Source organism: Polyodon spathula, unplaced genomic scaffold, assembly GCF_017654505.1.
Source record: "Polyodon spathula isolate WHYD16114869_AA unplaced genomic scaffold, ASM1765450v1 scaffolds_4189, whole genome shotgun sequence".
In the NCBI taxonomy this organism is placed as follows: domain Eukaryota; kingdom Metazoa; phylum Chordata; class Actinopteri; order Acipenseriformes; family Polyodontidae; genus Polyodon; species Polyodon spathula.
The window spans coordinates 1-12,082 of record NW_024475646.1 but is presented as its reverse complement, the minus strand read 5'-3'; the positions used below and the strand labels follow the sequence as shown (position 1 = coordinate 12,082).

The window sequence follows — 12,082 nt, the reverse complement described above, 5'->3', positions numbered from 1 at the left end:
AATGTCCGCAGAGAACTGTATTATGTTGGCCTGAATTGTAACTAACTCATAAGTACATTTTATTTATGTTCTAGATGTTGGAGTATGTGCCCCACCATTGATTTCTAGTGGCCCAAGGACTTCCTCGCCTAGCATTCCATTGGATGACTCGGTAAGTCAGCGAGATGGTTTGATAACTAGTAATACAACATAAGTTGTCCCTTCTTGTATCTCTGTCCTGTATTTTTTCTTTCTTCATTCACTTTTTCCTCTTCTGTTCAAAAGCAAATCCCTGTTGATAAAATTCCTGTTGAACCTCAGGCTTTATCTTCTTCCCCACCAAAAGAACCAGCTACTGTGAGTATACAGAGCAGGGTTGCATGGTGTATGTAACTAATTGTGGGGACTGATATGCTTTATAAAAATGTATGTATTTATATGGGGAGCACACCAGAAATGTGGATTATAACATACATCACTAACGGAAGAGGGCATGGTTCAACAGCTTTTCCCAAGTGCACCTGCTTTGTTTAAATTAAGCCAAGTAATTGATTTTTTTTAATTCATTTTTTTAGATGAACTCTAAAGCTGAAGATGCACCATCATTTCCAGGGGCTCCGATCATGAATTCACCAGTGACCGGTCCTGCACATCCACCACCATCAAAAGGATTTGCCCCTCCACCAATGACCAGACCTCCCAACGGATATGGCCCTCTGCCCTTCGCTGGGCATCCTCTACCTGTCCCAGGCCCTCGCTACAGACCTCCACATCCAGTTAGAGGACCCTATGGTCGCATGCTATATGGGCCTGCTCCGCCCTGGAGTGGTAATACTTTAAGCATTTTTTGTATACCACATTTATTTATGTGATTAATTAGGCAATGTTTTTTGTAACTGGAATATCTCAGTCATGGCTAATTATTTGTACCAGGGCTTTATATGGAAATCCACTTAAAATCAGACTAATATAGAGGTCCTAGTAAGTGGGGGAGGCAAAGGTAAAGAAAACACAACTAGACAGGAAACACCATTAAAAGCAAATAAATAAATAAAAAATCTTTTTGGAAAGTGCTTTTAACGGTCCATTATATTTACCATATTGGGTATAACCCCAACTTTTCACGTATCGTAAGCAGGTACAAAAAATATTGTGATCTAACAGTATATTAATCATCGTATCTTTGCATCACAAATAATCCTAAAAACTTTTTTTTTTTTTTTTTTTTTTTTAAAGATCCGAGATCTAACACTGGTTGGAGGGGGCACCGCCAACCCAGAAGACTATTGGACCAGGACTCCCATCCATTTGGCTTCCCTAACGTGGATTTTTGCACCTGGGAATGAGACCAATTGCCTCGTTGGTGTTACACATGGAACAGCGACCTTGGGACTATCCCTTTCCACCCAAAAACATGCTTCCTGGGACTGTTCCTCCACCAGGCATGAGAGACTATCCAGGCCCACAAGGTCCACCACCACAGATGGGTCCCAGAGACTTCAAAGCAGGCCCCCCAGTACCACAACAGATGAGCCCAAGGGACTATCCTCCAGGCCCTAGTTTGCCACCACAACAGATGCAACCCGGAGACTTCTCAAATTCACAGAATGGGCCATAAATTTCACCTAATGGTGGTATTTTATTCAACTAAGCAGAGCAAAAAACTGTTTCTGTTCTTTTATTTTTAAATTCTGTACAATAGTAAAAAATAAATTCATTATTATACTGATGTCTTGTCAAACTGTGTTTGGAATTCAAGCAAATCTTAAATGAAAACATAGATCACTTCTGTGTGGCCTATTACTGTGCAATACATATTTCAATGCAACAATAGGTCAACATCGAAATAACTTCAGTCAAGTGGCAAGATAGGGAACAAACCTTTAGGTAGTTTTTCCAGAAGTTTTTGAATTTCTATGTCCACGTTAAAATGAATGTATGTATCTTCCTTTCATGAAACCAAGGGAGTGTCTTGCATATGGTTCAAATCAATCCCATTCAAATTTGTCTGAAAAAATATCTATTTACTGAAAATTAAAACAGCATCACAAAATGATAGTGTTCAGCTACAAATGTTGCTGACTGAAGGTTGTGTCAACTAATTTCAATACAAGTAAACATTATTAACATAGTAATATGGTCTCATGTTGAAGTGGTTTAAATGGTAAACAACAGAGGTGTTGTCTATCAAACCCCTCCAAGTGGGATTTAGTGCCTAGTCAGAGCAAGACTGATCAAGCACCTGTATTCCTGTCCAATTTGAAATTTCATAACTACAATCACCAAAAAGTGTGTAATCTGCATAACAAAAAAATTATAATCTGTATATCAAAAAATGTATTTCAAAAACTAACATTTGTTACACGGACAAACTAAGACTGTTTATAAATGTCTAATAAAATAGTAATATTGTTGATTAATATAAACCCTTTTATTAGAACAGCCTAACAATTGTAGAGTATGTTCTGAATCACAAGCCAAAATATTTAGAAAAAATAAAAGCCACCCTTCATGCTAACGCTCATGTAGGGATCAAAGCATTGTCCAGCATCTGAGTCTAAACTAGTCTATATTAATTGTAAGTAGTGTCATTTCTGGTTCAGAAGGTAACCATGGTAACAAAGTGCCTGACAATGAAAACAAATCATTTTGCATTAGGCAAATAGAATCACAGTTTGCATCAAAAAGTCATTATTTACAGATTACTCGTGCCCCTCACAGCAATACAAGGTTACTAAGATGTCAACCCTAATGACTAATTCATGTTGAAAACAACAAAAAGCATTAGAATATATATTCACAATAGAATTTTTTTTTTAGCAATTAATTACATGCATCTCTTAGAGGTTTAAGGACAAACAAATGTATTCCACAGTATTTACATTATGTACTGCAACAATATACTAAACAGTACGAGAACAAACAGCCAATGCAAGAGCATTCCAAAAAAAAAATGTATAGCACAATATGAACAATGTTACTATACCTTCGAAAGCTCCGATGAGTGCAACAGGAGGTTAGGAGAGTGAATGATGAAGCTACGTGCAGGACCAACCAAAAACAGCATGAAACAAAACAGTCACATATTACACAGCAGTATTAGTACTGTAACTAAATCAGACATGATATCAATACTGTATTTCTCAATCTTCAATTTAATGCATGCCAGTTAAGATTTCTGAAAGCCTATTACACATATTGCTTGGATCCAGTTCCTAATAGTAATAGCAGTTTAATGTATTTGTTAAAATTGTAATATCTGTGTAGTACCTTCCAACAATTATCTTTAGCAGTCTCAGTGTTTCATTTTTTGATAAATATAATTCTCTCCAATTTGGAATGTCCAAGAATTTTTTTTGGTGACTCAGCACAGCCAGGATGCAAACCTGCGCTGTATGACTTGCCCTGCACACCATGCGGCTGTGCTTTTACCAGGGGAGCCACTCGGGGGATCCCAGCAGTTTTTAGGCAACCGTTTTACTGTATTTTCAATAATGCTAAAGCTAGAGTAAATCCTTACCTCAACAACAGCCACTTTAGATCCCTTGTGAATAATAATAATAATTTTACCAGGCACTCTTGTGGTGAAGGAATCTGGTGATCCTGCTCCAGCATCCTCCTCTTCCTGTAACTAAATTCTCTTCCTCACCAAGTGCTAAAATCTTCCTTTAAATAAAAGGAAAAAAATTCAAATGCATTATATATTTTTTGCAATAAATACAGTTTATACCTCTGTATGAAAAGCCCACACTTTGCTTATCCAGTCTACTTTAACGATTAACAGCCCAGTGCCTGGAGGTTACTTTTTCAAATGATAATGGTCAGTTTTGGTGATTTTTCTAGTCTTTCTATAGATGCTAAAACATAATGCACTTTTGCACCCTAGACACTTTTTGATTTTGGGGAAAGTCAGGGCAGGTTTGTACACTTATGTAATTCATTATCAAAGTAGTGATAATGAATGCAAGCGATGCAGGTAAGCATTTAATAGCAACTTTTAAAGTTTCCCTGTATGTTTTCTATGATCCCACAGTGGATCACTGTATTGCACTGAGTTTTGTACACTTCCACTAGTGACCTCTGTTATGTGCATAAATAAGCCAGAAATAACTTCATTTGAGTCTTACCTGCAATGCAACAAAGTATTACAAATATATATTTAAAAACAAATGTAAAACAGGTGACTAATCTTAAAATTACCTTACAGGGACTGGCTGAACATTAAAAGGAAAATCTTTGCTAAAAGTCAGAATACTTAATGACTGTTGATAAAGAGAAGAAACAAACATAAAATGACATTTAAGGTTTTTTTGACTTGTACATAAACTACATTATAAAGTAATCTATACATTGATCACACGTCTCGGTTGCACCTGTGTCCTGTCAAGCAGAAGTAGAGAAACAACTGGGAACACACTGATCGCTATGGCAATTCTTAATAAGGATGCCAGGTTAACCCTCAATATTCCAATCAAAAGCTGCCCAAGAACTCTGGTCAGAACACCTTACCCTCCCAAAAGAGACTCTCGTTACACGCTGCCACTCTGTCTATTGCTGTACCATTAGGGTGGTGCGATTCCACTGAATATCTATCCCCAACATTGTATTGCTGCATCATTTAAAATAGCGTTAAAAAAAAAAGAGAAATTTCAAAAAAGGACGCCAAGATGAGTTTTTAAATAGGACAACATCATCATTTGTAAACTGGAAACACTAAATCATAAGATATGGCAGTTGTAAAAAATAAAATGAATAGCAATTTACCAAATGTTTAAACTACATGTTTTTTTGGGGTTTTTTTTTACAATGTCTTTATTATGCTGGCTGTGTGTTTTTGTAATGTAATAATTGCATACAGTTCAGTTTAAAAAGTACATACTAGGTTCCAGTTTTTCCAAATCTTCCAGCTTGAACTCTTCAGGATGGCTGGACTACATTAAAGGAAACAGAAAGACAATACATCACATACATCACCCCCAATAATGCCATTCTGTACTGGAAACAAACTTGTTTTATGTGACAGTCATTATTCAGTCTTACTACAGTACAGGAAGTGGCTAGTAAAAGGGTACAGCTTTAATCTAAAGCACTGTATGTGAAAAACAGCATATATGCTAAGGGCGGAACATCTAATACATTTGCAATCATGTATTTATATCTACAATGACTGTACTGATTTGTTTCTTCTGATTTTGCAAATTAAAAAAAAAAGTCAAAATTAATCTGACACATACCTCCAAAGCTGCACTCCGCAATTCAAGGCATGTTGCAACTTTCCCTAATGTTTTCTGCAAAGACAGAAACACATAAATCCCAAGACTGATGTAATTATATATGTATAGAGCTGTTTTAGGGGTTGTGGTCTCTTTTCTTTGAGTGCATGTACGCACATCGTCTGTACTGGAAGATCCTTTGAATCTCCCCGAGAACTGTTTCTATGCTATGTTACAGTGAAACCGGAATGCATCCGTTTACTTGGTGGCTGCCCTCACTCACTGGCAGAGGTTTATTGGCTGGTAAAAGCAGGGAAGCATTTAACAGATTTGTTTACTTTTATTCTTCAAAGCACTGTTTAAAAAAAGATACAGGGACACAAGTAGTGTAATCAGAAATAAAGTAGCCTGATTCTTATTCTGTATTTATCTTTACAAATGTGTACTTGTTTGTATTATATGAAGAACCTTAGCAGTGCATGTGTAACAGGTAGCTGTCACCTTTGGCTATCTTCTTCCTGGACTACACCACCTGGTGGTTGGCTAGTGAGCACCAACTCACTGGGAAATACTTCCCCTAGTAGTACTACACAGAAGACTTCGCACTCAGGTAAGTACCAATTACTTCTAAACACTTTCTTTTCTCAACGCAGGTTCCTTTCAATCCGGGGTCCACACACCAGATGCGCAACAAAGAGGCACGCAACTGGGAAATAGTAAAAGAACTTTGATTGCGGTAGAAAAATCTGAATATTAAAACAATACTAAAAAATGTTAAAAAGCCAGTCGGAAGCAGCCCCACAGTGGAACCGGAGCCGAAGGTCACGCAAAAGCTTTTATCGAAGATGGTCAAGACAACAGGAACCACAGTCTGGAGTCCTCCACGAGCAAGAAATTGCATCGCCTCGTCTGGATTGGCTTCTGCTGCGCTGCCAGACTACCAAAGCCTCAGTCACCACTGCAGTCCCCCTGGGAGAGAAGATAGAGAGGAACGAAAACAAGAGTAAGAAGAGGAAAAGAATATAGGGAACTGGGTAAGGAGTAGTTTACACATATATAAAAATGGGTCTCGCCGTGGAATCAGGAACCTCCGTCTCCAGTAAACGTGTTCCTTGTATATTCTATGGGGTGCGGTGCAGTTGCAATCGCGGAAGATCACCACAAAGCAGCAGACCATCAGACAGGTCCCGCTGTGCAAAAACAAACCTTCCGAGAAAATATCCAAGTGAAATATCACTGAGAAGCAGAGAACACCAGAGGGCGCCCCAGACACAAAATAAGTAGTCAATAGCCAGTGCTTCCACATTACGTTCATGCGTCTCATTTTGATAAACTAAAAACAAGGAGTCAAGTATGTGTCCAGTCACAAACCAAAACATATATATATAGTATATATTATATATATTATATATATATATAATATTATAATATATATAATCAAAATAAGGAGTATAATAATTTCGATGAACTAAGAAAACCAGTTCAACTGCAATAAAAACACCACCCCAGCCTCGCTACCTTAGAGAACATTCCCAATTCCACCTGCAGCGTAATCAGGCTGTATTGCGTTTATACGCCGAAACCCGCTTCTTTATTTGCTGTTAATCTTTTAGTTATAGTCAGCTCGATCCCTATACCTAGGTCTCTTTTACCTCTACTGCTCAACACTGTTGTCCCGTACTTTCCTGACTCAGCTTGAGTTTTCGTCTCAGGACCAAAGCACAATTACATATTATATATTATGATAAAAGTCGAATATAGATTACAAATATGTTAAAAAAAAAAAAAAAAAAAATAAAAGTAATAAATTAAATGTAAGGCTGTAATTGCCAAATCACGAGGGGAAAATAGCTTTTCGAATCAGATCTCTTCCCTTTGATCAAATGAAAAATACTCAGTTTTGTACAGTGAAACAGCGCCCCAGCAAAAGTAGAAACCTACCTTTTGATCTTCTGTTAAATGTAAAGAATTGGATGACTGAACCTCTTTCTGTAGCTGCCTTGCTAATCTAAATAAAAACCACAAACACTTGTATTAATAAAGTGTCGTATGACAGCTATGGTGGATTACTCCATCACAGTACAACATCACTGTCATGTTTCCAACACACGATACCGACTACGTTGCCAGTTCAATTAAAAATGTTATATATTTATGATGGTAGCAGAGGGAGGTATATGATCTGAAATATCTGCTCTGTATAGTAGTACAGTAAACTAAATAAATCTCCTTAGTTACAAATTGTGTTTTTGTTTTGTGTTTTTATTTATGAAAAGCTAATGTTTACACATTGGTTAAAACGGTACCCAGTTTTGGTCTTCTCTTTTCTAACAATAAAACCTTGTGCAATAAACAGCTCATGCAGCAAGGAAGTTCTGTGAACCTATTCAAAACCTAAAAGAAGTTACAAGAGAATCCCAAAATATATATATGTGGTCTGGCTTACTTTCACACTGCTTTACTGCACTGGGACTATCTGAATGGAAACTTAAAAGCCAGTGTGTTCACCCAGTAGCTAAAATGTTTCTATTTGCTAATTGCTATGTATATTGCACTGGAATATAACCCTTCAAAACTGTTTTTTGTTTTCTTTTTAATCAACAAGTCTGTATCATTAGTTCCTTTTGAAAAGTAAGTGTGGATCCGAATAACCTATCAGAAAACCACGGTTATTACTATAATGGACTGGGATCAGGTAAACAACCATAACCACCAAGCAAAAAAAATATAAAAAAAATAAAAAAAATAAAAAAATAAAAAATTAAATTGTAAAATAACCAATAGTAAATTTCACAATAAAGCTGAAAAAACGGTAGCATGGGGTTAGAAATATAGAATTGACAACAATGATCAAACGTTGTGTAAAGGATCTGTTTACATGATTTAACAAGTGTCTTGAGGAAAATAAAAAAATGAATTGAAACGGCAAGGCTAACAGGTCATAGGACACACATAGGAATGTTGTTTTATTATGGAACTTTCCCTTTAAGCTCTTATTGCTATTTGTTGTTTTAATAAGTTTTGACTGATTATAGCAACAATATAAACTTTCACTTCAAAAAATAAACTGCACTTCATTATGGTCCGAAAATGTATATGCTAGATTATGTGGGAGAATTCAATTGTTTAGCTTGTTTATATTGTGTGTGTGTGTGTGTGTGTGTGTGTGTGTGTGTGTGTGGTGTGTGTTGTGTGTGTTACTCTATTTATAAGAAGACGATTATGCGTGGGTTGCAAATGTAAACACAAAACGCATTAAACTGGTTGCGTTAATTTTCTCTGCTTGCATGATCTATACTATTGGTTAATCATGTAATTTAATTTCCTTGTTTGTCATTTCTGCTATATATATATACTATATATATATATATATACACACAAATATATATATATATATATATATTATATATATATATGCTGTGTTGGAGAGAATCAAGAGGTCAGAGCGCAGAGAGGACGGGCAGGGCTGCGACGTGCTCTGGAGTTTATAGAATGAAAGTGACAAAATTGATTGTTTGTTTTGTGGGTCGTATAGAAACTGAATTGTTTGCGTTGAGATCACCCTTGAAGTCTGCTGCCACTGTCTTTGCGATTCCTCACTCTCCGCCCCTCTGTCTACTTATCAATCAATTGTGAATTTATGCTGTACTTTATTTCAAATTGTGGTTTTAGCTCTCTTGCTTAGTTATTTATATATTATTTGTTCTAAAGCTTTTATTAAACATTGTATACCCTTTTAACCATAGAATACACTTTATTTATGAAGTTTAACCCTAATTGTTAATGCAGCTTGTGTCAGCTGTTCCTACACTGTATTTACTAGTAGTCGTCTGTTATTGTGCAGTATTATTCTGAGCAATTGTTTGGTTGAGTTTGTGTGGCTTACTTTATTTTGTTTATTTGTGTTTCACAAGATTCAGAGTTCTTTTATTTGTTGTTTTGCGTGATTTCTGTGGCACTAGAATTATTTGTGTTTGTTCACTGGTTTGTGTTTTTGATTTGTTTTCTTTTGCACCTTCCCTGTGGGTTGAGCAGAGCTGCCTCTCCAGCCCCCACCCTCCTGGTACAGCTGTGACTGGTAATGATCCCCCTTGTGAAAATTGTTTTATAGAAAATTGTGAAATCTCTATAGTTTTAGGGGGGTTGACAAAATCTCTATAGAATTCTATATAAAATTTTGGAATCTCTATAGTTATATGAATGTTGAGGAAACATCTATAGAAATATATAGAGATTAACATAATTTATGTAGTTCTACAAAGAATGGCAGATCTCCATATACGTTTTTTTATAGATTGCAGTTTGATTAAGTATTTATTTATGCATCTCCTCTCTGAATATCATTACATATACAAAATTATAAATATAATTTAATTCTAAAATATAATGATATCATTTATTTTCTGTGTATATCTATGTTTTAAAAATAACATTAGAAGAAAACCACAACCCAATTGTTTAGATGCCGTTCTGCCACTGGCACCAGTTCATTCTCACTGGGTGAAATGGGAATAACGACCGGCGCGTGCAGAGGCGTTTGCCAGGCAGGTAGATTTATTTATTTATTTAAATAGCTCGAGCTCAGAGAGGTGATCAACGGCAATCTGAGGTAAGAAATATTACATTTTCTCAGACTGTAGTGTAACCAAATTCTAACACTTTACAAAAAGTAAAACCCTAAGACAAGACATTTTATTCAAAATGTCTACACCCCCCCCCCACCCCCCCCCCCCCCCCCCCCCCCCCCCATTAACCCAACAGGAAAATGTGTTTTTATAATTAACTTGTTACGTTTATTTCTCCTTAGCGATTGTTATTTTTTCCTGTCATTTCCAGTTGAAACCTCATAGTTCTTTCCCATTTCCCGTTACTTTATCTCTGTGGTTTTCTTTCATTTTCGTTGTTTTTTATATATTTATAATTTGCTGTATTATCATTGTTATTATCATTATTTTTGCCGTTTAGTACACTGCCGGAAGCACTTGTGTTTGAAAGTGACAGCGGCGGTCTAACAATAAGCTAGCAATTTAGCTGCAGCATAGTCAGGGATAGTACAAAGCTATTTCGATGTATATCTCCCGTTTCATTAAATTAAATATAAAGTTTAAGACGATAGAAGTAAAACATACATACTGTAAGAACTACTATTGTTAGAGTATTCAAAACTGCTGAGTCATGAATTGCAACCATAACTGAGAACTGAGCTAAGAATAAATACAAGACGATCATTAAAAAATATATATATATGTACATTTAAACATGTTTACATAAAGCGGTTGCTTTATTAATAAGACATAAATATACAAAGTATTGTAATAATAGACACATTTTAATAGTGCCTAAAAAAAGGATATGAAACAGACTTCAAACTATAACAAGCTTCTTAAAGAAAAGACATATATTTTTTAATTGATAATTGATAGATACAGACATAAATAGCGATGCATTTTTAATTATGCGTTTATACAATAGTTGCCGCTTATTAGCAACTCCGATTAAAGATAACTTTTGGTTAGTAACATTTTTACAGGAATCAATCCTATACTATGGTTTTTTTTGCTTATTGACAGCTTTCAGATAATGACAGCTTTTTGATGGCTCCCAAGCAGCATCTACTGTATATAAATAAAAAGATGAATTCCGGCCTTGTGAAACTTACAAAAAAGATCATCCGGCGGAAAATTGAAAGGGTATATATTTACTTTTTTTTTTTACTGTGTTGCCGCAATTAAATGCAGAACATCTCCGAGGCATTAGTACTATTTGTAGTAGTGATAATAATAATAATAATAATAATGTAATATAATAATAATAATAATAATAAAATTAATAATACTGCTAATGTACCCGTTTCCTGACCCCACCCGTCATCAATGCTCATGAATATGCATGACAGTGGCAATTTCTAACAGCATTTCGGCGATAAAGAGCTCTTGTCAGGCCAGGTGAAAATATCGATTGTAGAAATAATAACACGTATGTGTTAATGGGGGGGGTTGTCTGCATAAATATAGGTGAATCGTGTTTCAAAACACAATCGTTTTAAAAAGAGAAGGTTTGGAACAGGAAATGGGGCACAATTTACATGTGTAGTATAGATTGAGGGAAAGTCGCTACCGGAACTCTTTGGATTCCCATGATGCACCGCTTAGGCACGGAGAATATGGACACCGGGCATAGGACAAAGGTGGGTGCGATATTGTGAATAAAGGACAAACTTCTAAGAGAGCAGTTTTCACAAACGTGACATCTTGTCCTATTTTGTTGTTGTTTAATAATTTATTCAATTAAACTCTAACTTGAAATAACACGAGGAAATGGAATTATGTGGTTAATATAAAAAAAAAAAAAAAAGTTTAGTAAATCTGGTGGTTGGGTTTACAACTGTATTAGTAGTAAACCTCTGCCTTTAAAATACGGCGCAGAGCAAGAACTTGTTAATAGCAGGTGGCACCCAGGCTATAGCTGATTATATGTTTGGGTCTTTGTGTTTTCAATCATTGAAGTGCATCGCCTTCCGGTTAGGCTGACACAAACTGGCACGTCCAATTCCACAGTGTTTACAAAGGTACCATGAAATGTTCCTGTCTGGAAAACTGAGAAAGTCAGCACCTCCGCTCACTTTTTTTTTTAAGTAACAAAAATGCTTATTCACTGCCAAACATGAACTACTTTAGAACTAAGCAAAGTTTACAAAAAGCGGAGGAGGCATTCGGCCCATATTTGCTCATTTGGTGTTAGTAGATTAATGTTTCCCAAAATCTCATCAAGCAGCTTAGTGAAGGATCCCAGGGTGTCAGCTTAACAACATTACTGGGGAGTTGATTCAACACCCTCACGATTCTTTGTGTAAAAAAATGCCTCCTATTTTCTATTCTGAATGCCCTTTA

The 12,082-nt window shown here is 35.9% G+C and overlaps 1 pseudogene; it reads right to left on the bottom strand.

Moving 5' to 3' along the window:
* Positions 1-1,831: 1,831 nt before the first annotated feature.
* LOC121312634 lies at positions 1,832-5,371 on the bottom strand (annotated as a pseudogene).
* Positions 5,372-12,082: the final 6,711 nt, after the last annotated feature.